The sequence below is a fragment of the Amblyomma americanum genome, chromosome 1 (assembly GCF_052857255.1).
Source record: "Amblyomma americanum isolate KBUSLIRL-KWMA chromosome 1, ASM5285725v1, whole genome shotgun sequence".
Lineage (NCBI taxonomy): Eukaryota > Metazoa > Arthropoda > Arachnida > Ixodida > Ixodidae > Amblyomma > Amblyomma americanum.
The window spans coordinates 476882776-476909916 of NC_135497.1; positions in this window are offsets into that span (position 1 = coordinate 476882776).

Here is a 27141-nt window from a genome sequence, read left to right on the forward strand (position 1 = left end):
TATGATAGTCTCTGGGACCTAAAGCACAAAGCAATATCTCCATAAAATAAAGGCAAGAGCAGAGTTCCTTGCTGCCAGCAACCACTGCACTACCCAAAAGGACAGTCAGCGTTTAAAAATGCATGCCCTTCCTATGTCTATTTGAGATTTCAGCTGATTTTGATTTGCATTTATTATCAACTCACGCAGCTCTCTGCACCATTTCTTAGCATTAACCCTGTGATTTTTCTTTCAGTGGTTCACCGCACTATTCGCTATTTTAAACATTTTAGTGTACCACTTTTTGCCCGACTAATTAGTAGCAGCAACGCGGTTTAAAAGTTTTGCTTCTGAGCATACTGCAAGGCGCTGTTCGTAACTTCTGCGTGCATGCCAAAGGCCTTAAACCCCAATCTACTCACAACCATTTCTCTCAATTACTCTGCATTTGTGCACGACCTGGCTCAGATGTGCACATGACCTGGCCTAAATGTACTTTGTTACCACTTCCAGTACCTCACTGCCTATCGTAAATTGTTCTCTCTCCATATTGTTGAGTATTTTAGCTCTCTTCATTTGCGCACTGAGTATTTATATCCGCAGTCATGGACTACAATTCTTCATTACTGGTACTACAGCAATAAAATCAAGAAAGCAGATGTAACTACGCCAATATAACTAAGCCATTCTCCACAAGTCTGCAATTCCCAAACCAATCTATTGCTAGACAGGGAGGGTCACCTCATCTGAAACTGTGACCTCTAGTTCACTCTATGTGTTCTACGCAGTAAGCAACCATTGATTTCAGGTCACTGCTGCCAAAAATTCACTTATGACAAACTTCATATGCTAGGACTTAAGAATTTGCTTTCTACAGTCATCATCACACATACACATGTAGTGTATTTTGTTATTGTTTCCGCTCGACATACTGACAAAGACGAGAGAGGGCACTCTGTTTTTCGCTCGCCAGCTTTCTGCCAAGGCCTGGCTTGGCGACTGTCAGTCTCGTAGGCATCGCTCGTCACAAAACCTTTCACACCACTGAGTACTTGGCCATCATTAGTGCTACTGTAGTCATTCTAGAGTGACCACAGAGGTTTTATGTGCGTGACCGACCGGTGCTATGTCAACAGATCCTGCTAGCAAGCCCACAGGACCCCATCAGCATCACTAGCAAGGAGTGACTGTTGAGAGGCGATTTCAACGACGTTACAATATTTGAGGCTGCACCCCTTGTTTTTACTTAATGCGGGAGAAGGTTGAAGTGACTCCTAGGTAGGCCAGTATTATGTTGCACTCAGTACCTGTGATTGAAACTTAATAGATTGTGCCTGTTTACGTTCAGTAAAAAATTAAAATTGTTAGTGCTTAAAATTTTCTACCTCTCCCATCTAGACAGCAAGAGCACAGCTGCGTATGCAAGAAACAGGAACAGAGATATCTTGAATAAATCGAAAAAAGAGGAGGTGCAATGCATGTGTAATGCAGAGAAGATATAAGCAATACGACACTAAAACACTGGGAGGATTACAAGAGTAGGTGAATGCATGAATGGGTGGCAATCTGATGGCTAAATGAGATTAGGTAATTTGAGGAAAAAGGGTGGTAGCGTGTGGCACAGGATACAGTTACCCAACATGAACTGGAGAACCATTGTTCTGCACAAATTTTAATGGCACATTCACACGAAAGACAAAATCACTAACTCCAGGAACCTACTGCGCATCATGCGACTCAATGTCATTCACCATTGCAAACGGCACCAGCACCACAGACTGCATATGATGAAAAGAAGACATATTTTTGCTCTCAACTTTGGGCAGCAGTCAGCTGCGCTTTTAAGAGCAAAGCTCTAAATTACGGCAACATTGGCACTTTGTTTTACTGACATGGGGGTGCGCGTGAGCGTGCAAGTCCCATGTTTGATTTGCACCAAATGCGTTAATTGCGAGGTATGTTAAACTAAAGAGGGGCATCTAACAAAGGCGTCAGCCCTCCGCTAGGGCACCTCTTCTTTAATTCCCTTCTATATGCCTCACTTACATCACAGTTCAAGTGTCCACCAAAATGTGAGACAGCTACTGTTACATTACCTTTAATTTTCCTTCAACTAATTTTAAATTTTTCAAGGATGCAGCTTTAAGAAGGTAGAGGTACAAACTGTGCAGTATAACCATATGCTATGGCAATAAACCAGCAATAAATCTGTGCTGACAGCCGCTTTCCATGCATTGCAAGGATGCTATGCCATACAAGAATTGGTGTCATCGTACAATGTTACATTACTGACCGACAATTTATTCTCTGTATCAGAGATACTGGTAAACTATCACTGTAGAGCCCAATGTTTTTAAAGAGATAAATGAACATATAGGTCCTTTTCGACGACACACATGCATACCAGGCAACAGGTGTGCAATGTCAAAGCACCTTTATGTTAACAGCAGCTGCGTCAAGAGCTACATGAGCTACTATATATTGTACAAGTCCACAGTTCCAGTAATTATAAGCTGAGGTACTGCTTTGAAGTGCATGTAGAGTTTGCATGCATTTCTAAACCTAGCTGCCAGCCTATGTTGAAAATATTTTTCGAAATAGGCAGCTAAGATATGCATCACTGAAAAATAATAACTACCATGAACGGATCAGGAGGGATGACACAGCCGAAGGCAGGAAGCACGCATGGCCCAGTAGACGCAGGCAGCTGGCCACTGCAAATAAATACATCCAGAGCAACAGCTGTCAGTGGCTGTAGCGATGTAACGAATGACAAGAAAGGAAATCGTCTACTGCTTTAAGAACTAAAATTAGACGTAATATAAGTAAATAAAAAACCAATGAGCTAGCCCACGACGAAAGAATTAACAGATTTATGTAATGCACCCATATACATTCTTTGACAAGAGTCACAGTGACTGTTATAACCACAGTGAAAGGTGAGCTGGCTGAAATACCGCACACTAATTTGAATATAGGATGCGCAGGTTGTCATTATTTGTATCATGGTGCCTTGCACCAATGTCTAGGTATTAAATTGAAAGTTGCAAACAGTCTGCCTTTGCTAAATGAGAAGAGAGAATGGAAAAAAGCATGCCTTCACTAGCAAGAAGCTTGATATCTCACAGCGCAACTTAGCATCATAAAAAGTTTGGTAGCGCATTTAACAAATCTGCATACAAATAAAACTGCACAAATTTGTTGACTGGCAATGCGTAAGGGCAAGAGAAACAAAAAATAGCAAAGAACACTCGTGAGTGCGGTGAAGGGAGGTCTGTAGGTAGGATCCCGTGCCTGGGAAGAGTTCCGAGCTCGGAGAATCGCCGGCAGCACAGCTGATGGCACGCAACCAAGAATAAATAACAAAGTGAAAATAAGTAACTAAAAACCATCGACAATGGTGAACGACTTGAATGCAGGCCGCGCAAGTGAGGGATATAGCAAAACGGTAGAAATCCTAAATAAGTGTGCAGTTGCATCTCCGACAGCTCGCAGTGCTCAGAAGAAGAGGAAGCATCCACGCTTACAGCTCAGAAGACGCAAGATTGATGTAACTTTGACATAACACTGCCTCAAATTCTGTTCCATTGGCGAAGCACAGATAAGTTTTCAAATGACAAGGCGAGGAATATGTACCGGCCTTTCACATCCGATCACTGACTCAGAATAATTTAGTATGACGAACATAAATGCACAAGCACTATTTCGATAAGTACCAACCCTGAGCAAAATAGTGCGGTGTCTGATCGCAGCTGGCCTAGCGCGAGCGCTCTATCGCGCGGCACTCCTCGCTCATCGTCTTCTACGCAGTGCAAATCAATGCTTTTGTACTGAGTGTCAAAGCTCTAGCAAGCGAAAGCGTAACTCTGTTGTGATATCGGGTGCCATTTTTATTTACCACGGCACACGAAGTACTCAAGGCACACAAAAGATGATGAGGACAACACTTGTAATGCAGGATACAGACCTTGCTTTGTTGGCGCCGCATTATAGCTGCGCAACCGCATGCAGACTGCCTCCACTCACATGCCTATATAGCCGCCTACAAATAGCGCGTGTGAATACAGATCATTAGCAAAGAAACGCAGAGCGGGACTCACCGGTCATGCGATCCATCCAGGCTTAGTAAAACCGCGCAGGAGTCTTCGTTGCCTTTAGAGATGACAAGACGTCGCAGCGCTGCCTTTCTTCGTGGCTTACCCGTTGAAACTCGCCAATGTTGACAGGCTGTAATTCTGGTCGTTGGCTTCCAAAACACACTCTAGCTCACCTTCCTATTGAATGAGTTCTTCACACATGTCCGCTTTACAAGCACTCGAGCAATCCAATATTACAAAACGCGACGCGTCGTTTGCGCTGCAATGGCGCCGATGGCTGCGCTTTTCGCTGTCGTTAAAAAATTGCAACCGACAAAGAACTTTGCGTTTTCAATCACGAATATTTAAATTATCTTCACAACAAAGACACTGCATTTTTAAAATTATTTAACATTATTTATGAATATCAAAGCGCTTTCAGCTACTTTTCCTGGCATGTCGTTTGTAGAAGCTGCGATCCTGTGATCTGAAGTGACACGGGATGCCCTAGCAGACGACAGAGCAGACGACGCTGTTGACAGAATGCAATTTCGTTCACGCCAGATAAAATAACTAAGTTGCGACAAAAACAGCGAAGGAATTCGCCGTATCTCAAGCTGGCGAATATTGTGGATATGTTGAATGCAATTGGCACGATAGAGAGCACTGCGATGCATTAATTTGCGCGACACTGCACGTTCACCGGAGATCATGAAGTTTCACAGCTTAATCTGTGACCAGTGCAAGGGGATTGCTTTGTTATGAACTGCGTTGCGAATTACGTCGATACTTGCGTCACACTTTAGCTAATATGCGACAGCGGTTAGCACTCGCGGATCCTGATCGCATGTAGTTTCAAAAGCAAAAAGCCCACTAGCGCATCAAAGCAGCCGTGTTTTCGAGTTCTTATCGTTACGATAAATACGAGCTGTTTTGGCACGTACTGGAATTGAAGTTCTCAGCCTGTGCGTCACGAACGGTGACGATGGCGTCACGGACGATCTTAACTAAGACTCGCCACAACGCAGCCGATAACCCAAGCATATGGGCGTTAAAAGTTCTTCACCAGTACTGTAAACGTGGGCATAAAGTATCGCTCAATCGCAGGCCAGTCCTTCGCTGCTCGATTTTTCAGCCTTCCGAGTGAAAGTCGCAAGCAGTTGAGCCAATCAGTGAGCGAGCCGGAGTGAGCGAGCCGAGCTTTCGGGAACGACGCCGCCAGCTTGCGCGCCGGGGCAATTGAAACTACGCGCTACGCCCCTGGCAGCCCTAGTCTTCGCTAAGATTAGCCGGTTTCACATCGATGCAGCAGCTGAGTGCACTTCGGAACTGGCTAGCGCTGAGGTGCTGCTCTCGTCATCGTTTGTGTACTTCATAACATAGTAAAACAAAGATATGCTCGGTTTCCGCGACCTTTCAGGAGCGAGCCAGGTGACGCAAGGAGAGCCGCGACTGAGCAGGAGCAATTAAAGGCGCTATAGGAAGGCATTTGGTTTGTATTACTGCTATAGCTTCTACCAAAGACTCGATATGGGCCAACGATACTCCATCCGACAGTTTAGTATGGACTTGAACAAACATTACTGTCGCATTTTTCTGACGCTGGCGGCCGGCATCCAGGCTGGCATGCCGGCCCCGAGAAGGGGCGCCCGTACTTTATCATGGCGCTTAACTGTATGGCCGTGGCGCACATCCAACCAACCAGACATCCTCCTGTTCCCTCAGATTGTCGTGGCACACAGTCACACTGGGACCAGAGCACTTTAGAGGACCGAGCGCGGGGCGCAAAAGCTAGACTCTGTCAAAGCGTGCGAAACTCTAGAAAGCGCGTGACTGACGTCAGTCCCAAGACTTCTCATTTCGACCGAGAATCAAATCGGTTCAAACTCGCCGGCGACCGCATTTCACCTTCGGCTGCATACGTTCTCTATATGTATCAGTGTTGGCCTTAAGAGCGTTAGCTACGAGAGCTTCAAGTCTTTAGATCAAGGTACTCAGCAAACATGGAGAAGACAAACTACAAACATCTGAGGGCATTTTCTTTCGGAAACATTCCTTGGATGGATGGATGGATGGATGGATGGATGGATACGGCTGAACCCTTTACATCGGGCGGGGTGGCTCAAGCCACCTAGCCATGTCTTGTGAAATTTTACTCCTGTCTTGCTTTTAGCCACCAATCAGATAACCTTCGCTTGGTTACTTCTAACCTCTTAAAATCCACTTTTCCCTTCACTATCCCTAAACCCCAATGCCTTGGGTAAGTCAGCCCCGCTGCCTTCCACTGTAGGGTGAAGCCCTTTACAGAAAAGTATCAAGTGTTCAGCCGTTTCCTCCTCCTCTCCGCACGCAACGCACAAAGTGCCAATCTCCTGGTACCTGACTCTATAGTTCTTAGTCCGCAAAACTCCAGTCCTGGCCTCAAACAACAAAGAACTTCCCCTACAATTATCATAGATATTTTCTTTGACAATTTCCTGTTTAAAGGTCCGGTATGTTTCTAGTGCCGATTTCGTCAGCATCCCTGTTTTCCACAAAGCTCTCTATGTTCCTTTAACCTTTTTCTTAACCGATAATTGCTGATTTGCCCCCTTACTGCTGTCCAGATATTTGCTTGTCAATTTTCTAGTTCGCTTTCTCCATTTCGTGTCAACATTCTTTATATACAGGTATCTGAAAACTTTCCTAGCCCACCGCTTTTCCTCCATCCTTCTCAATCGTTCCTCAAATGCTATCTTACTGCTAGCCTCTCTGCTCTCGAAAGACGCCCATCCCATATCACCCTGTACCCCCTGATTTGGTGTATTGCCATGTGCTCCCAAAGCTAACCTCCCTACTCCCCGTTGCCTTCTAAGATACAAGCAGCGCCATCTACTCCAAAGATTTTGCACTACTATTGCGATTTACAGCCGCCTTCGCTATATCCGGTATGTTTCCTCCTTATATATCAGCTAATGAATTGTATAAACGTTTGCAATACAACAAGACGAATCGTTTCATCGCATCTGGAACACTCTGCGACAAACGATTAGGCCATATAGCTGTCTGGAAGTTCCCGGAATGCATGTTTGGGTGTGAAAAGGCCGTCGGTGCGAATCCCACACATATTTTGGGTTTCATCTTAATATTTATTTATTCTGAGGAACATGACAAGTCAAATGACACCACTTCGATCATTCTGCTTCAAACTGGCGGCCCCCAAGTTTGATGAAAACGGGGGCCCCGGGATTCCGTTTCGATAGCCGCTATACTGGCATATGTAAAACGGATCGAAAGTATCTGCGACAACTTAGGCTCTACGCGCCCGCTGTTGCTATGTGATATTGTGGGGTAACTGTCTTGGCCAATTTGACTTCTCCTGTAGGCAGACGTGTCCTTCACAAATGTAAGTAGTAAGAGCTGGCGCTCTTAAAACTGAAACGTGGAAAATGATATTGGGGTCTTTGAAGATTTATACAGAAAACTGCGTGCATGTACCTACATACATGCTGCCTTTGTGTAGCCGAATGATTATGGCGAGCAAGTTTCCCTGATTGACGATTAACGACAATTCTTTTCCGCGACGTGCGTATATGTGTCCTTGGACTTTTCTGCGCATGTAGTAGTAGCGGTACATTATGTTACACGGCTTGAACACGTCACAGAAGCCAGGAGGACACTGACTTTCAGTAGCGCCATTCGACTTGTTCGCGTCGATTGGTGTACACGCGCTGTCGTGGCTGGCTATACATGCCGCCACCGCAAGCACGTGCGGATACGCAGGTACCCTGGCTTCATCAATTGTGCATTACAACTTTCTTTGCTTTCAAAGTCGCATTATACTCTTGAGCGTGCTCTACTTTAGTCACACTGTCATGTGGGAACAGAAGGGAATTGAGTGGGTGCTCGAGCAGTGCCTCTCCTCTAAGCCAGTTCTCGTTCGGGGGAGAGCGTCAGGTCGCGGGAAGCGAGTTGAAAACTCGATTCGCCAATGTGAATGAGCACTTCATTTCGCTCGGTGCCGTTCACCAACAGAACAGAGCACCTCGCATCCCCTTCGCGACTCGCTGCAGTGAACGCGCTTTGATGCACCTTTGGTCAATTTGATCCTATCGCTGTCACTTGACAGCACGACAGTATTTCTCGAATTCTGCAATAAAGCAATTACCCTCACCAGGAATCTGTCGTACGACTCATCCCATGACAGGTATCTATCGCGCGGCACAATCCAAGACAGGTATCTGTCTGGAGACACATGCCACGACAGGTATCTGTCGCGCGGCAAATCCTACGACAAGCTGTTGTGTCGCGCGACAGGCCGCACGACAAGTACTTTTGTCGAGTGAAAAGAGGCGCGCTAGAAGTCTGTCGCGCGACTGAACCCACGACAGGCCACTTTGCTGAGGCACGCAATCTTTGTCGCGCGGCACGACGGCTCCCTCTGTCGCACGACAGTACCTGCGACAGAAACCTGTCGCGCGGCAAATGCTGCGACAGGGACCTTCCTCGCACGACAAAATGCAGAAAAGATGTCTGTCGTGCGGCGGAACCTACTACAAACAACTTTGTCGCGCGAAATAACCCACGGCACGAACCTTGTCGCACGACACAAGGTACGAAAAGACAGCTTGTCTTGCGACACAAAATTGTGTCGCGTGACAGATGTGCGACAAAAAATTCTGTCGTGCGTTTTTATTGGGATTTATCAACTTCACGGCATTATGGTTAATCCGATTAAGCCATGTTCAGTCCCCTTGGATGAGCCATTACCTGTAATGTTACCCTTGCGAGTCCAAGGGTATTAACCGCAACATCATGAGAATCGGTAGCTGCCATTGGGCCGGAAGGCCCTCCGAGAAGCATCGGCCGCTTCGTTCTCTAGCTCTATACCTGAACATATAGTTTGCACCATTTACTTTGCAGTCATCTAGCGGTGATTTATTTTTGTGAAAATCTTCCCAAAGAAAATGCAATGCCTTTTCTAGAACTGCTCTCCTCGCCTCTCACGGTTTCATGCTGGCAAACATGCGCTAGATTTTGACCCTTTTCTGCTTCTCTCCATCCTGACTTCGTCTCCCTCTATTTTCGATGCAATTTGTAGAAACCGATCGACAAGATGAAAATGGGTCTGAGGATTTGTCGTCTTTTGCGGCTATGATGTTATATTTTGGTCATGCGAGCGAGAGGAGTTTACCAAGAAAATGTAGGTTCAGTTCCGGAGAGGCTACGGATTTAAAAACTGCCCTCTTCGAAAGCACCAGCCGTCAGTGAATTTTCTTTTTTTACTGCTGCGTTTGTGCTTAGGTGGGTTCCGCGTAGGTGAAAACTATTTTTAACTAGCTGCGTATTGGCCTGGAAGCAATAGGAAATTTGCAAACTACCACGTTCGTCTTGCGTAATTTATTGCTTGCAAAATAAGTTTGTTGCGGTACATGGACGTGAAAACGTTTCGAATGTAGATGCTTTCAAAGCGTGTACGTGTGTACAGGGAAGTATGAAAGAAAATTTCTGATGGGTAAGCTCCGGTTAAACCTAGTGTATACGCCAATGGCATTGTCCCGGAGAAGACGGGGCTTCTCTCGCTGATTGCCGCTGTCTTTTCTCCGTTTCTTGACGGCGTCGTTTTGCGAGCCGTTCCTCTCAATGTTCCGGCGTCTCGGCCACGCGCTTGGCATTCTGGCTTAATGGCTTCGTTGTAGACTCGCCTTATACCACGCCACAACTTCCGGATACATCTACATGGCTTCCCGCAGTCACCGATGTCGGTCGCGGTATACACGCTGGATTTCGGCTTCTTCACCTATCGTTCATCTGAAGAACGAGCGCTTCGCAGCCTTTGTTTATAAAATGCAGAGCAATGACGCGCATCTTCTTCCCAACTACGCATGCGCAGCGCACCTGTACCTACAGCGCATGCGCGACGCACGCAGCGCGGCTGTGGCGTAGGCAGCGGCGACGGCGAAACTCCGACGTCACGCGCGGTGCACGTGTTGATCGGCGCATGCGCATTAACGATTCCGGCTCGGCCAGGTGACCTTGGCTTTACATGGGGTAGTGAAGCGATCGCTTTGAAACACTGCACACACGCAAGGGGAATAGCACGCAGGGCCTGATCTTCCAACCCGCCCAACGCGCCCTCCTCCCGGGAGCTTTGACGATACGTGGCGCTCCTTAAGGCCGCAACTGCAAACTGTGACGTCACACAGTCCCCACTTTCCACTTCGCGGCTCGGCAGGCCGCTCGTATGGACGTTCGAGCGGCCGTGATCCATGCAAGGCCGGACCCAGTTCCGCCCAATCGGTCATAGCATGCCACCTGTCGCGTGTATATCTTTTGTAACCCTGGTGGGCGTTTTGTTTCTGCGAGTGCATATGCAGTTATTTGGCAGTTCTCAGAAGTTGAAGTTCAGCGCTCTGTTGTATTCGTGTCTGTTTATGATCTGTCCTTGCGCTCCAACGCGCTGCTGATAACGACTATTGTATTTATAGGACCAAAAACCTTACAAGTTTCCTCTCCAAATCATTTGGAAGTGTTCTGAATATCAAGTTAACCGTTGTCCTAGAATGCCATGAACTTCTCGACGTTCATCAGTGTGGGTTTAAAAAGCATGCCCCACAATTGATCAGCTCTCTCGCCTTGAAAATACAATCCAGGAAGCAACACCGTTTGGCGGAGTTCTTTAGTTTGGAGAAAACCTACGAAACCACTGAAAGCTTCCGGATTTCACGCGACCTAGCATATCTAGGCATCTAGGACAGATATTAAACTGTTTGAACGACTTTCTCTCGAACTGTTGATTCTATGTACGCCTAGCTCAACCCTTTTGAGGAACTTCATACGACTTCATCATTTAAAACGACAAGATCCAGAGCAAAGCCTAGGTTTGATATTTCAAATGATGCATACGTAACAATTCCCGTTAATTGTTTTTGCGTAGAAACAAATGAAGCGCCGCTAGCAGAGAAGAAGACAATGCTTACAGGTGCACAAGTGCTGAATATAAGGTCCTCACGAAAACATCTCTGTCACCCCATAATTACTAAGTGCATGGCCATAACCATGTTCAACCATAAACTCCAATCAATCAGGCCTTTGCAAATATGCTTTCAGGCTAGATGCTAACACTCAGGAATACTATATCTCCTTCCCAATATCGCTCCAAGGCAAGATTCAATGTCTTGACAAGACGGTTTCCACAGCTGCACTGGCAGGACCAGCTACTACCGGAGGCAGAATGAGAAAAGCAAAGGAACGCGAAACAAATATCGCTCCACAAAGAATTATGGCGCTGCTGGTACGCTGCGGAGCCATATTTTTTGGTCCACCATCGCCGCATACGAGGGGTATTTCCTTTCAATTATCATTGATTAAGTGAACTACGCGACCCAGTGGTAAATATAAATCTTACCGCCAAATATTACGTGTGTGCGAAGCTTTATCCCGAACAGCAAGCAGTTCAGCCCAGAAATTTTCTTTTTCGATTTTCTCTTAGCGACGGCACACTAAGGGCAACTATCGACATACCTTATGTGGTCAAGGAGTCCGCTGCGCCATGAACCCAGACAAATACGTAGCAGTCGCTGGCGCAGGCAGGGCGGCATCCCATATGCCGGCTTTGGAAGTGGTGGCAGCTGTGTGGGACATTCCTCGCGGCATGCCTCGTAGCGCCCCGAAAACCGCAGATCGACCGGGCCAAGCGCCTTCGCTCGCTGAGTGGCAGAGGACGGCCGTCTGCCCCGGCACCCCGGAGGCGCACGCACGTAGGCTTCGAGCCCCTGCGTACTGTTCAGAAAGAACAGTTGTAACGCAGGCGGCAAAACCTAAAACTTTGATCTCTCGTCCGAAATGAGGAGAAAATGCCAGTGACTGCTAGTAATCTCCTATGCAATTCCAGGTTCTTATGTCTAGTTTTCAGCATGCGTAGCGGCACGAGGACAGAGCACAGAAGAAAGCGCTTGTTGTCTTTCTGTGCCATTTGCTCGTGCTGCGACGCGCTGCTGAAAACGATGAAACACGATATAGCCCGAAAGCATGGCATATTTAATACCGTGCTTCAGGTTCACAAGTGGCACACCGGAAACTTGTAACTCTTGATGCAGAGGTACTTGCAAGTGTGCACTTAAGTACAGCCACAGCCTCAAGTTCAAAATCAAGCACGCAATTTAGCTATGCTGCTTCTGTGTACAGACGGGACTGAATAAATCATGCGTCAGTTACTGTCACAAAAATGGGGTCATTCATCCGAGTGCAGTTTGATTTGAAACAAGCCCCCCCCCTCCCCCCCCCCCCCTCCCCCCCCCCCCCCCCCCGCGATTGCTAAAAGCGCGGGGCCCTGGCCTACACTGCAGAAAGAATCACCATACGGCGACGGTGGCATAAGCACAAAGGGAAGAGAAAACTCACTTTGCTTCATACTGAACTTCGAAGATTACTTCCTAGTTCTCAGTATCTGGGTTCTGTGTACCCAGTATCTGGGTGCTTCATATTACTGCGGTCAGGAGGGCCACAGCTCATACACTGTCCGTAACAAGTTGCGGTAAATTAAGCACGGAGCTTTGAGCACGGACTGTGAAAAGTTTTTTTCTTCCATCCCACATTCTCCGGACAAAAATAAGATGTCGAAGAATTTCGAAAAGCCGCGGGATGAAGTTCCTAATTAAGGCGTCGATTCTATAATTGGCCACTTAGGGTGAAAAGTGTGGTTACGCCCCACTGTTGGGAAATAGGAGTCTTTGGAAATGGGAAAGGCACTTGCGGCATACAGAAGGCTTTATAGACTAACAGCATGCCCTCGTCTATCAATGTACGTTGAAGAACTCGCAACCGAATAGAAACTTCTTAAAAACATGAGTGTAGTTTTTATCGCATGACTGTGTGTAGGTTGGCATTATTTTATTCCCTGATGTAAGTGAATCGGTGCCTTGTTTTTTATGCCTCAAACCTTTTCTACAGCGCTCTTTCGTTCTGTTTCGTAGATGCCCCAGTAACCCAAGTAAGTCTGTCATCGAAATGTATAGGTATGGAACCAAGCGCCTACTGCTATTGTCGCTTTCTTCTGGTCGCAATGACGCTTGACGCACCTGGTTCTCTTCTTCTTTCAATCCTACTTTCCTTGCTTCCGGCACGGCGGGGCTGAGGTGTACACCGAGAGGTGAGACAGCTACCACACCATTTGTTTCCTCAAAAACCACAATTTTTTACCACCCTTTTTACTCACGATGAAGCGTGTCGACGAGTGCCATCCACTATATTAAAGCGCTCTGTGAGCCCACCATATGTTCTGAGTTTTATTGCTTCATTGCAGAGAAAATGAGTGACTCCAGGAAGTATTTTCTTCTCGTAGCGGGTTGCTTCTTCTGCTCCCTTTCCCCGAATAGTTTATTTCTTCAGGTGCAAGGCTTGATTCTTCATAGGGCGTTTATTCTTGTACCTGCCGATGAACTCCACTATAGGCGGCTTGTGTTCAAGAACTTGAGCATCTCCTCCTTGGCTTCACACGCCTGCTCCGGCACAATCTTGCTCCGCTGAAGGTTGTGCTCTGTGAGCTCTTTTATCTTGCTTAGTACCTCTTCCTCCTCCAAGTCGAGGGGCTTCATTTGGATTTCAGCGGGCTTGTCCTCAATGCACTTGCGTAGCGCTGACAGCCGGCTCTATACTGTATCCTCCAGGTTAACCACTTCAACTATCTGCGTAGTCAGGTGGAATATTTTCCAGCCATTGGCCTTCTGTACTACGCCCTTCTGGCTCGCCAAGCTATTGACGGTCTGCTCTTTGTCATCTTTTGGTTTAACGTCACTGTGTATGGTGATATGATTGTGGCGTGCGTTCCAGCTGAAGGAGCGCCTTCTAGGCGGAGGTTTGCTTTTTCAATTAGCGAATGTCCGGCCCTTCATGCGACTCCTACTCGAGGCTCCTTTTTTCTTGTTTTTACAAGTTTTTTTCTCAATGACTTCCTGCCCGTCAGAAGAATTTGTGCTGAAGGGCTCATTTTCTAGCCCTAGCTGCTTCCTTCGTCTCTTCAGTCTCTTGGCCTCGAATGAAGTGCTTGGAACAGGCGAGCCTGCAGCATTCGCGTCTGATGGCGTTTCGCTCTTTGCGGGTGGTTCTTGCTTGGTGCTGAGTAGAGGCAAGGATGATTTGGAGGCGTCTGGTAACACTGGATCGCTTGTGGTATTCCTGGCCTTGGTACATGGATCCTGAAAGTTGCTTCTATGTTTTGCCATTGAGGTCGTCGAGGGCGATGAAGAAAGTTCGGAACGCGGCAATGCATGGTCCAAAACAGGGGGGATGCCATGAGCTTCTTTTTTTTTTTGAAGCTTAACTAATCGTGTTAAAACGTACGCTTTGTAAGACGCTAGGCCGTTGAGTGTTGTGAGTTGGGGGCGTTAATCTCCGCGTAAGTGACAATACATTCGACGGTATCACGCGATGTAGGGCACTACCCGCGTTGCAGATGGCTGAGAAGTGGTTGAGCTTTAACTCACTCAGGCAAGGAGAACTCGTAACCCTTCAGGTGAGAACGCTCTGGTGTGTACATGCGCTGCTCGGGGAGGGTCTTGCTGACCAGCCTGATACACACCTGCGGCTCTTACTGTGTGTTGTCTGATGAGTCCATGACCACCGTGAGAGTCGCATGTACGGCTGTGGCGATGGCACTAAAACCAGTTGGGGCATCTAAGTCCAGCGGAAGAGAGCGCTTTGTTGCGCTCTTGGACGTCTCTGACATGCTTCCTCTTCGTCATTGCTAGCACGTGGAAGTTCTTAATAGGATAGACAGAAAAAGGATACGATAGACTGAACTGAAATGGAATGCAAAGAAACATCAATGCGGACGGAATATTTTTTTTTTTCAATTTTGTTGAATTAAGTTAATTTTTACACTTATTAAAGAATCTGTAATCTAGCGCTGTAATATTTGAGAGCGTGCAGATAGGAGCGGTTCTCTTCTGAGTGTTTGCACTGCCAACGCTCAAGAACCCTCCAAGTCTTGATCTAGTTCACTTTTACTATTTCTAATTTTTAAATTAACGGCTAAATGTCTAAACAAATTGCCTATGCGGTAACCCTTAGTTGAATCGATACGCCAATAATTTGAAGGCCTTCGCAATGACCAATACCTAACACATGTGGACAAAAGCATTTTTGAGCGGGAAACCCTATATGAAGGCAATTTTTTATATATTGCAAGATTTTAATACAAAAATCAATATATCCGCTGATGACCCGTCGGCAGTTATATATTTTTTGTATTATTGTTTTTGCTATCGTCAAAAGCGTCCGCCTTCGGTTTTCTATGGCAATTTTAGCTGTTCGATGCGTTCGGTGGAAACACCTGAAAAGAAAGATTTTGCTATACATCGGAAGAATGTACCATTACCTTCAATACGTTAAATGTACCTTACAATTTTCCAATTTTCAGAATTTTTGTCCAAGAATGTTGGACATGATGTTGCGCGTGTATATCGAGCTTATACACCAGGAGATATCCGTGCTGCCCACAAGCTATTGGCGGTGCTCTGCATTGAAAGGCGCACGACCATAGAAAGCACCACTTCCGCAGCTTGGCATGTACCCCCTTCTTTTAAAGGAATGAAGTTTTCTTCTTTCTCGACCTTGTGGTAGTATCGTAAGGGTGCTGCGGTGCTGTTGTGAATGAATTTCATCAGCAAATGCAGGGCAGGGCATCGCTTGTGCATGTGCCATGACTTTGGATTACAAAGTCACCTTGTAGGTTAGTAGAGACATACGGCTTACAGAAAGACTGCGGTATAATTTAGACCTCCTGGATTTTCCTGCGTGCATGAACGCCTAAGGACGCGTGCGTTATTCCACTGCTATTCTAGTGGCCCTCAGCAAAGTGATGGGCCCCTAATGCCATGGTTTAGTACTCTTGGGTAAAAAATTAGGCCAACAAAAAATTGCTTGTGCGCTTTCAACTTTTTTAACCAATTTTTGTGCCATACTTGTTCTTTTTATCGCTTCTCTTCACTCTCTACACGTTTCTAACGCTTTCTGCAGCTGATGGACGCTGTGACTGCCTGCTTATATAATCTGCGGCTTCCCAAAAAGGAATCAGCTGTCAGTAGCGCGTTCTCTTGTCTTATCTACTTGTGAATGTCTTAATGTTGCGCTAATTTTTGAATGAATCACCAACTCAACATTGCAGTCAGTAAGGTTGGAGGATAAGGAGTCCGTCATTAAAGCGTCAGTCTACAAAAATGCCTCTTAATGGCACTTCACGTTAGGTTCTCCACCTAAAACACAGACACAAGTAAGCGTTGGAAGAAACTCCTCATAATGAGTAATTCACAGTCCACAGGCTTGTATGGCTGGGCGAAGAGAAGGAGACCCTCTAGGTTTCGTTTTCAAGAAGTGGAATTGCTATATTATCGACATTTAAAGTCACTGCAATTATTTTTTTGCTTTATTCAATTCCTTCGCAAAAGTTCTGTCACATTCATACGACGCCAGAATTGCAAGACTAACACTTTTTTTAGAAGCTGCACTTGTCTTCAGTCAGAAATGCGCGATTTCTCACGGAAAACTTTTTGCACTGCGGCAACTTTGATTAAGCTGATATTTATTAGAATAACTTGTGCACAACCTGTTGTCTTTACGAGGAATTTATTGGCTTTTCCCTTATGTTTCATTGTCCTCTGCCTGACTGTCCCCACTGCATCACAAAGGCCTCTTTTACTGACCTCCTGTTAAGTCTGTCCTTCGGCAGTTGCGACCTTTCCTTTCCCGCAGAACTTGATTTTTCATCCGCCATCACGGCTTTGGGGCGCCGACGGTTTGCAAGCCAGTTCATTTCGTTATGGGAGAATTCTGTTACGTTCTCCGTGCATTAAATCCCGTGCCCATACCCATTTATTCTGAATTTCCGCCAGGATATCATGAAATCGCGTTTCTCTTCTCTGCTACGGTCTCTTTGTTACACCTTTCATTTTTCTTTCCACAGATCACTGCGCATTACACAAGTTAATTTCAGTCCTTTTCGTGAGTCCTCAAATTTCTGCCAGAGATTTGAGTACTGAGAAGATACAGCTATTATACACTTTCCCTTTCAGGAATAAAGGTAAGTTCTTATTCATCACCTGCGTCGACCTACTAAATCCGCGCCACTCAAATCTTATTCTCCTAGGTGTTTACCTCTCCTGATCCAAGCCTGTCGTCACAAGCTGCTCTGAGTAGATGTATTCGCTTCGTACTTCCCGTGTGTCACCACTAATCGTTAACTGTCACTACTTATATATTTCTTTTTGCGCGTTTCACGAATGCAGTTGAGTCGCCGGGAAGCAATCTTTCCAAGCAACTACATTCAGCGGAGCGGAAGTAGCAGGCCTCGTGATGCTCCCCTCTTCTGCGAGAGCAAGTTTGAATCTGGTGTTGAGTGCAACATGCATTAGAGCATAGACAAACTGCAATGGGTGTGATTTTGGACTTGTGAGCAAATGTACTGACTCCTGGGGCCGCATTCGTTAAGCTGCTCATTTTAAAACGGTCATTTCGCCTCCGTCTGGCCCTCTGTAACTGGTTAATGAAATATAACCGGGGCTCTCAAACGTCTCTGGAAAGGGACCTGGCCATTGGGTGGTTGGCGACCAGACCTCATCACTGGCTGGCATTGACTGCAGTATGCAGCCACTGGCGGGGAGCATGGCAGCGCTCGGTCGACAGCAAGTGACCGGACCTGCCCACTGGCTGGCATTGGCTACGATATGCAGCCAACAGTGAGGTCCGGCTGCCTTCTACCCAAGTGGGTTCGGCAGCAGCACATCTTGCACAATGCTCAGGAACCCATTTTGCTTCATTGCCCTCTTGCTGCCCGTACAACCATCATGCCTCGGTTATGATTTCTTCAAAGTGGCTTCATATCAAGCAAATGACATTTGCTTCGAGACATCAGCACGTGCCGCCCTTTGCTTGATTAACCGCCCCAGCGTGCCTATCACCACCGTTTCTGTGACTGCGCCATCACTGGGGACGTCATATCACGGGGACGTCGTCGCCTATATAAGACGCTCCTCATCGCCGCCTGCATTCAGTGGGCTCGGCAGCAGCACATCGAGCACAATGCTCAGGACCCCATTCTGCTTCATTGTGCAGGTTGGCAACTATTCATCTTGCTGCTGCTATCGTACGACAGCCGCTTTCTGTTGCTGCTGCCCTGCCCACTGTGTATAAGAAATGCTTTGTCATACGTGTATTCTTTCCAAGGCGATCTGTTAAAATGTGGTGACATAGAATCAAATCCAGGACCAGGTATGACGGAAAAGGAAACGCTACAGCAGCTACTCTTGGGCCAAAGCTCCCTGACATCGTCTGTTAATGACATTCTGGCAAAACAGGGTTCTTTTGAAGAAAAGTTAGAAAGCTTGAGAGATAGAATTAAAGGTCTTGAAAATGAGGTAGCAACGATCAATACTTTAAAAACGGAACTGCAGGACGTGAAGTCGACTGTAACTTAACTGGAAGACACCGTTTCATACCTGTTAAATAAAACACGTCCTGGAAAACAGGAGCCGTAGGAACAACCTGCTTATTCACGGAGTAGATGAGAATGAAGAATCAGAAGCAGACCTTAGGGAGCAATAACAAAGGAAATTTTTGACGAGAAGTTAGGATTGGTAATGAACAACATAGAAAGGTGTCACAGAATCGGTGCGAAATCAACAACAAATCGCCCTATCATAAAATTTAGTGACTACCGAGAAAAGGCTTCAATAATGAAGTTATGTCCAAAGTTGAAAGGCACAGATTTTTTGGTTAATGAAGACTTCTCAAAAAGAATACGTGGCGTCAGAAAAAGTTATGGGAAAGTGAATCTCGGGAAAAGAGCAATGGTGCCAAGGTTAAGCTGGTGTTTGACAAGCTTAGCATTGACGGTAACATTTTCGTATGGGATAATGCAAGAAACAATCGGTATAAAATCCCGAGGAATCAAAAATGACACCAGAAAGGGAACAGTCAGGTTTTAAAAATCCTTATTGTAAATTCTCGCAGCGTCGTAAAAAAAGCTGCAGAACTTGCAGGCATGCTGTTCTCACACGACGCGGACGTTGCCATGCTTACTGAGACCTGGTTAAGCAATGAAATGTTTGACAGTGAATTTGTTCCCAAACACTATAAGGTACCTGACAAGCATCCCTGAGTCACTACGGCAAGAGCAAGAGGGATGCTTGTCAGGTGCGTCATGTGTCGCCATCTATACCTTGCGAAGTAGGGGTGGTATACCAGGTCCCCTTCTCCTGCGGTGCCATGTACATTGGCCAGACTGGCAGGTGCGTTAACAAACGCTTGATGGAGCATGAAAACACCAGGAAAAATGACCCCCTGTCTCACACAGGCTCCCACAGCAGGCAATTCCAATGCAGGCATGAAAAGGATCATGCGGAAAGGAGAGCTAAAGGGGACCCCTTTGCCCAGGCGTCTTTCCAGTGCAAAAAGTGCCAATGTGTTCCCGATTACAAGAACACGCGCATCCTGTTCCGACATAACAATAAATTAACGCGCGAGGTAATGGAAGCTTTTTATATTTACCACAACGGCGCAAAATGTACCAGCAGCCCTTCCATAACGTTATCCGAGAAGGAATTGAGCTATCTGACCTCCCACGTGCCTTCCAGATGCCTTTTGTTGATTGATAAATAGTTCACTGTTCGTATTTATAGGCTTTTCGTTCTTCAATAAAAAAAAAAACAGTTTATAGTCAGCGCATGTTTGTGCTAGTCCTTCGTCTTGTGTCCCAATCGTGTTACACTGAGAGCGAAAAAGGAATGCGCTCCGCCTCGAGGTGAAACTGCCGCTGCACGGTGCCTCGCGGGAAAGCTAACTCAGAGGGCTGCAGGGCAGGTCCACACAATGTTTACACGACGGTTCTTTACCGAAGACTGGAGGACAGCCGGAATTAAACCTCTGCACAAAACTGGAAAAAAGCACACATCGAGAATTACCGACCTCTATCTCTCTCTTCGACATCATGTAAGATTTTAGAACATATTATTCATAAAAATATATTAGGTTCTTGGAAGAGCACAAAGTACTTGCCGATTCTCAGCATGGTTTCAGGCGTGGGTTTTCTACAATTACACAGTTAGTTTAAACTGTGCATGACTTTGCTCAGTCGATTGATCAGAGAAAGGAAAGAGACGCTATATTCATGGATTTCCGCAAGGCATTTGATAAGGTGTCGCATAACAACTTAATTCATATTTTAAGTTGTTATATTAAAAACTGCCAGATACTTACATGGATTACAGCTTACCTCTCAAACAGGTGTCAAATCGTCACTCTAAACAATATATCGTCTAGCGGTGTCAGGGTTATGTCTGGCGTCCCCAAGGGATCCGTTTTGGGACCACTCTTATTTCTATTGTTTATTAAGGACTTGTGGCAGACCTTTCAGTCCGCGTGAAGCTCTACGCGGATGACTGTATTTTATATCAAGTGGTGTCTTCAGTTGATGACCAGGTAAGTCTAAATAATGACCTAGCGAGGGTGGTCGCATGGTGCAACATATGGCAGATGTGCAATAATTTTGAAAAAAAACATGTGTATGATAATTACACGCAAGAAAATACCTCTTCATTTTGTGTGCGGTACTAACAACATATAATTATTAGAGGTGACAGAGTATAAGTATTTGGGCCTATGAATTACTAACAACCTTTCGTGGTCAAAACACGTAGACGCTGTCGCATGAAATTCAATGCGGAAACTCTTTTTCTTGAGGCGCTCATTAAAGTCATCCCCACCTAGTGTTCGTCTATTGGCATACAATTCCCTCATTCGTCACTGGAATATGCTGTAATCATCTGGGACCTTTTCACGGTAACAAACATTCAGAAATTAGAGCGAATACAGCATAAAGTAGTTACATTTATTTTTAACTCATATGGCCGTGCATCTGTAAGTGAACTCGTGAGGCGAAATTGGTTACCCCAGTTGTTGAGCGCAATCTTCTTTGTCGATTAAAGTTTTTCTTCCTGCTCATAAAAGGTCATTATATTTGTTAATACTTCTAATTATTTTGCTTACTCCTCAGGTTATAACACGAGACAAAGGCATGTACTAACAATAACCCCTTTGAACACACGAAATAACTGCTTTAAATATTCGTTTTTTTCCAAGGGAATTACTGAATGGAATAAACTTAATAGCGAGACTGTTCATTGTAATTCTTTATTGATGTTTGAAAAGTGCCTGCAAATGTTATGATTTTTAGTGTTTCTATGCTTGTATTTTGTTGTTTTTTTCCCGCCCTTCTATGACCTGTACTCGATCGTAGTATCTATAAATAAATAAATAAATAAATAAATAAATAAATAAACTAATAAAAATAAATAAAAATACACTGGGTGGCTTTCCAGAGACGCTTGAAAGCAGTGGCTATAACTGAGTAACGAATCACAGATGACCACACGGACGCGAACTCAACCTTTTAAAATTTACACCTTACAGAATACGGCCCCAGCAACAATCTCGAGCAATGTGGAAGCAGTCGCTCTCAGCCGCGATCATTCATTCATTCATCATTCATTTCATTTCGATTTTATTTCCTTAAAGGATCCTTTCAGGGGCATTAAATAAAGGTTCGGTACAATGTATTGCATGTCCGATTGTTATTCCTTATCTACACAGAGTTTCGCACGGTCTCCAAAAGATTGCAGGATTTCACGGCAACCAAAAAATTATCGGGTCTATGCGCAAAAGTAAATGAACAGATTAAGACCCCCAAAACACGTTCTAGCATCAATCAAGAGAAAAAACATGTCGAATGCGACACAGGTGTTGTTTATATCTTTCCGCTTTCCTGCGGAATGAATTATGTTGGCCAAACGGGCCTTTGCATAAACAAAAAGATAAGCGAGCACGCTAACAACTGTAACTCCATCACGCATTCGGGAAAGCTGGCGACTCATTGTCATCGCTGCAAAAAATGCAAGCTTCTGTTTGAAAGAACCACGATCATTTCGCATTCAAATAACAAAATAGAAAGAGCGATCGCAGAAGCTTTTAAAATCAAATCCTCCAGGGCCGAAAGGTGTATCAGCAATGTGTCTGTCTTTGAGAAAGAAGCTTACCTGCTTAGGCTATCGCGATGAGAGTGTTGTGTGGATCTTATTGCGATTGCCCATACCAATATCTTCTTTCGTGTCTTTGTCATTGATGACGCTCACGTCTTGTGTTTAAAATATCACCTGTTTCACATTAAAATCCGTTTTAAGTTCGCGCTCTCTCTCCTTGTGTCTTCTCGTTCTGTAAAAACGGTAAGCGTGTTAAACCATCGTGCGTCATCTGATATTACATAACTGGAAATCAGAGGCGAATACCCTCTTATTTATACTCGTCTACATCCTCTGCTGTTTATACGTAGCAAAAAAGTCAACCTCTGTTGTGCTTTTTTCTTCTGTCAAACAAGTTCTTTGCGCTTGAATGCAGTCTGGACGGTCATTGCCTAGCAAGTCAATCTTGGGTGAAGGATGACATGCGGCGAATGTGCAGTAATGTAATAACGCCGAATATCTTCGACTAACGGTTTCATGTAGCGCACTGAGTGCAATGTTCAAGAGGAAAGTGGGGAGAGTTTGTTTTTAGGGGCTCTGAGCTCTAGATTTCCTGTTTTAAAGCAGCACCTATCTGTTCTTATGAAAAGATTGTCACCAAACCGGTTTTGGTACTGGTTCATCCAGCAGCCAACAACCAAACACGAAAAAGCGGTTCTTACAATGGGGTAAGCGTTTATGACGTGTCATGCAAGGTAGATGCCCCGAAAGCGAAAACGTCGCGGTGAACCTAGGTGTCTCTCTCTTAGCCATCGTACTGGGGAAGCTAGCTCCAATTTCTGCCTAAATTACGATTCCTGGCCAATGATGAGTGGCACTGCGATGTCTTTTTTCCTGTGTCAATACACGACTGAAGCATGCAGAAGCGGTTGGTGTTGGCATGGCGTCCGCTCCCTTCGTGCCGCGGTCGTCATGGTGGCGGAGTTGTTCAAGAACGCCACTCCCAGGGCGAGGTGCGCCAGGGAGAGGTACGTGGTCTTAGCATCCTCCGGTATTATTGTGTGCGGCGGTGCGTTACCTGGGTTTTTTTAAAGGTTATTTTCGCTGCTGTGGCATGTTAGCATTGGTCACGCTTCTATCAGTCATTGTTAACCGCAACCTTCGGCCAATGCTTAAAACATACTTTGCACTCGAAAAGGTTTATATTCCTCTTCAAGTTTCGTACTTTCTCAAAAGTGAAACAAATTCTAAGGTCTTAAAACCAAGGCAGTAAGAAATTTTTCCCGCTCCTTGCCTCGCTCCTCGCCTATAGCCCCGCTCCTAGGCCATATATATTTAAAGTGACGGCCCCGTAGTTTCTTGAGGGTTCTTTTATAACTTTTCATACACTTTAACTTATGTTGTTCTCACAAAATTCCCCTTATAAAAGCCGCTTCACAAAAAAAGGAAGAAACATTTACCAATGCGGGGGTAAGCCACTACTGCATGACGAAGTACCTTAGTATACCACGTCATTTCGCCGTTCTCGCAAATGACAGCTGCTACACTCGACGCAAATTATTCGTAAACCTGGCAGAATGATGCCAAAACTAGGTTCAATTCCGTCTCTTGAAATCTGTCAGATGCCGAGCAGACTGAAATTGTTCAGTTATTTTCAAGGATTTTCTTGAAAACGCAGCGAACTAACGAAAAGCTCCAACGTAGGATTTACTGGGTACCGGGACACGCCGGAGTCGAAGTCAATCTGAAGGCGGACAAGCTAGCTCGCGAGCTTACTATCCAAGTTGGTGCGTCAAACGCCTCGGACGGCCCGGAGATAACGGTAGAGCTCACGTACGCAGCTATCATCACCCTCATCAAAGGCAGAAGACGCAAATATCCCCAGCCACATCCTCTGCTAACACAACATGAAGCGACATGTTGGAGAAGACTGCAAACAGGAGCCTTCCACAACCTTCACATTCTACATAAGATTCATCCGGAGCAGTATAAGGATACATGTCCGTGGTGCGCGGCAACCCCCCTCTGTATCATATCACATGGGAATGCATACACAATGCAGATTTCCGAGGTAACAAAGAGCCAAATGCGGAGGAGTCGGAGGACCGGCTAATCAGCAGCCAGCTCAAGGTCCAAAGAGACCTAGTGAGCCACACATGCCGGATGGCCACGGACAGTGGTGCCTTGAACTAGGGACGCCAACCACGCTTCGCCTGGAAGACATCGGCCATCTTCGGGCAAGCAGCAGTACTCCTTTATTAGAGCAATAAAGTTTATTCACTGATTCACTCAGTTATTTTTTCTTCATTAAAACTTCATCTTTCTGACTGTTGTTTTTTGTGCACTCGTAATTAAAGCCGTGAAAAGGAGCACGGTCGCGCAGTGGCAGCGCAAAACTATGTGCCTTGGCATTATAGTTTTCTCCCACTACAAATAGTGGGTGAATATAACCGCCCTGCTCTATCGGCCCCTGCCATTTTAATGCTCTTAGAAATGGTTCGTCGTCATGGTTAAAGAATGCAGCGCGAAAAGACAGGATGAACGAAGAAGTGTACAGGACTGGGCTGTCCACTTGTTCGTTTGTCCTGTCTTTTTGCGCTGCATTCTTTAACCGTGATCACTGACCAACAAGCCCACGTAGCCACTTGCTTTCATCGTCAGCCAGAGCGAAAGAAAGAGAAACTCAGTGCCCACGTGCATGAAGACATAGCGTTGGCGGCACTGGATAAAAGCGAAAGAGAAAAAGGTATATTCGGTCAATTTTGGAAAAAATGGCAGTGAACTGTTTCAGCCCTGGCTTCCGGAATACGAAATTACAGCCAGTTTTGCTGATCCGAAGAAAAGCGCACGTAGCTGACGGTACACAAAAAACGGTTAAACTCATCAAAAACGAACTGTGTGTGCACATCTGCAGCTCAGATAGTATCGAAAGCCGCGCGCTTCTTTCCTCAGGGTGGCGGAGGTCACCACTGTAGTTCCGCCCACGTCTGTAGAGGAAGCCAATAATGTACTGGCCTTAGAAGCCTTCTGGCGGTAACAGGCGCACACGCCATTCAATACAAGTATTTTTTCTGCCCCGTCCTTTGATCAGCTGGGGTGTCCGCAGCACTAATTTCACCTCTTTCGGCTAGACGTTGCTTACACGGGCAGTCTTTTCATTCGCCGTTTTTTATTCTACGGAGCTTTCCTGTGCGCTTCGCCCGGTTGGGCCTCCGTTTATTTGCCGTAAGAGCGGCTTGAACGAAGTCCCATAAGAGCGTTGGACATAGAAATAGTTTGTACATTAATGCCCCAATGCCTAGGTTAGTAGCATATTTGAATGTGCGCCGATATTTTGGACGGAAAAAGTGGCATCGACTTTATCCCTTCCCTTACGGCGCGGTTCAGGTGTCCAACGATATATGAGACAGATACTGCGCCATTTCCTTTCCCCAAAAAACCAATTATTATTATTATTATTATTATTATTAATCTCGAGGCCTTTACCACAAAAGTCAATTTTACGTTGAGCAACAAATACTCACGCAGGCGAATTGATTTACAAAAATACAAACGGTGCTGTTCGGCTCCCTCCTCAAAGTGGCTTCCAAGAAAGCGTGGATGGAGATAACCGTTTTTTTTATTTGTGGTAAAAAAAAGCAGCGCCTAGAGGTTCCAAGAGGCGCCATGGCGTCTGTGGCGATTGCATTTTGCACCCTACGATAACAAATATGTATTCCTCTTTCATTGTGCTTTAGCCCCTGTTACGGTTCATTGGGAGTCGGTTACCATGCGTGACTGGTGCTGCCACGGCTTGTGCATCCAGCTGCGCCTGGAGCTGTGCCGCCATGCTCGAGGAGCCCCACCACTTCGCGATGATCACGATGCTGACCAGGAGCGCGAGGCCGTAGCAGTTCATACACACAGGCGATCCACATTTGCCGAAGGCCGCCGTGTGCAGAAATGACGGGATGTATTTCGGGCACATCGGTGAAGATTCGGCGCTTCGCCTTAGAACGTACGCACAAAGATTGATTTATATAAAATAGATCAATAAAGACGCGGTCGTAGCCTGGACGGCGGTAACAGAGAAGTGATAATATACATATGTAGTTCAGTGTTGTGACAGGGAAGATACAAACGTCGCTAACGGTGTTGATTAGACTCATTCGGATAGTATGGCTTATATATGTTTGTCTTAAAGATGCCTGGCTTACTCTGTGCTGCTGAAAGTCTCCAGAAACACTAGAATAGAATAGAAAAATGAAACTTTTCGAAACAGTTCTTCTAAGAGAAAAATTTGTTAACAGGTGTGTTAGTGAAACGAATATCATGGAAAAAATCTAGATGAGTGGCAGGACGTGAGAGCAATCATATCAGCCGATAAATGCTGTTGACTGTTTTGTGTTGCTTATGCTTTTGAAAATTCAAGACCGGAAAGTCAATACCAGCCGATTGGCACCGTCACGTTCGCTGACATGAATGACTAGCCTTTTCGCAGCTTATCTGAGTGTTCTTCTGTTCATGCGTGTTGAAATTGCTGCAAGATTTTTCACTCACTTTTTCACTGCTTGCGCTTTATGTTGTTTAAAAAAAAAAACGTACAGCTTACTGACTATCCTCCCTTTTTTTTCTGTTGCCAAGAAAAAGGAACAACTCTCATAAAAAAGTATTTGACGTCGAGCACGCACTTTACAACCAGAGAAACTTCATGTCTTAAAGCAGCAAGCCTTAGGAGATCTTAGAGGTTGCCGCCATTCTGCACTGGTGAAGGCGTCTAATTCAAAAGTCAAGGACACACAGGTACTTCTAGGTATGGCAGTGGAAATTTCCAGCGAGCTGAACTTTCCTTTACCACTTTCGCCTCATTCTCTTTACATTTTAGCTCATGGTTAAAATCATCGACACTATTTTCTTAGACCAACATAAAGCATCAAGAGCACCCATGATGCCAATATTGCTATCAGAGTAGATAGTATCAGTGTAGCTGATTCTTCGCAGGAATTATCAACGTGCTGATAAGCGGTATTTAGTCAAAAGCCTTGAAGCCAAGTGATTTGTTTTGGATACATATACTGAGCTTGCGGTCCCACTAAAGATGGAAGGGTCTTTAGGTGAAC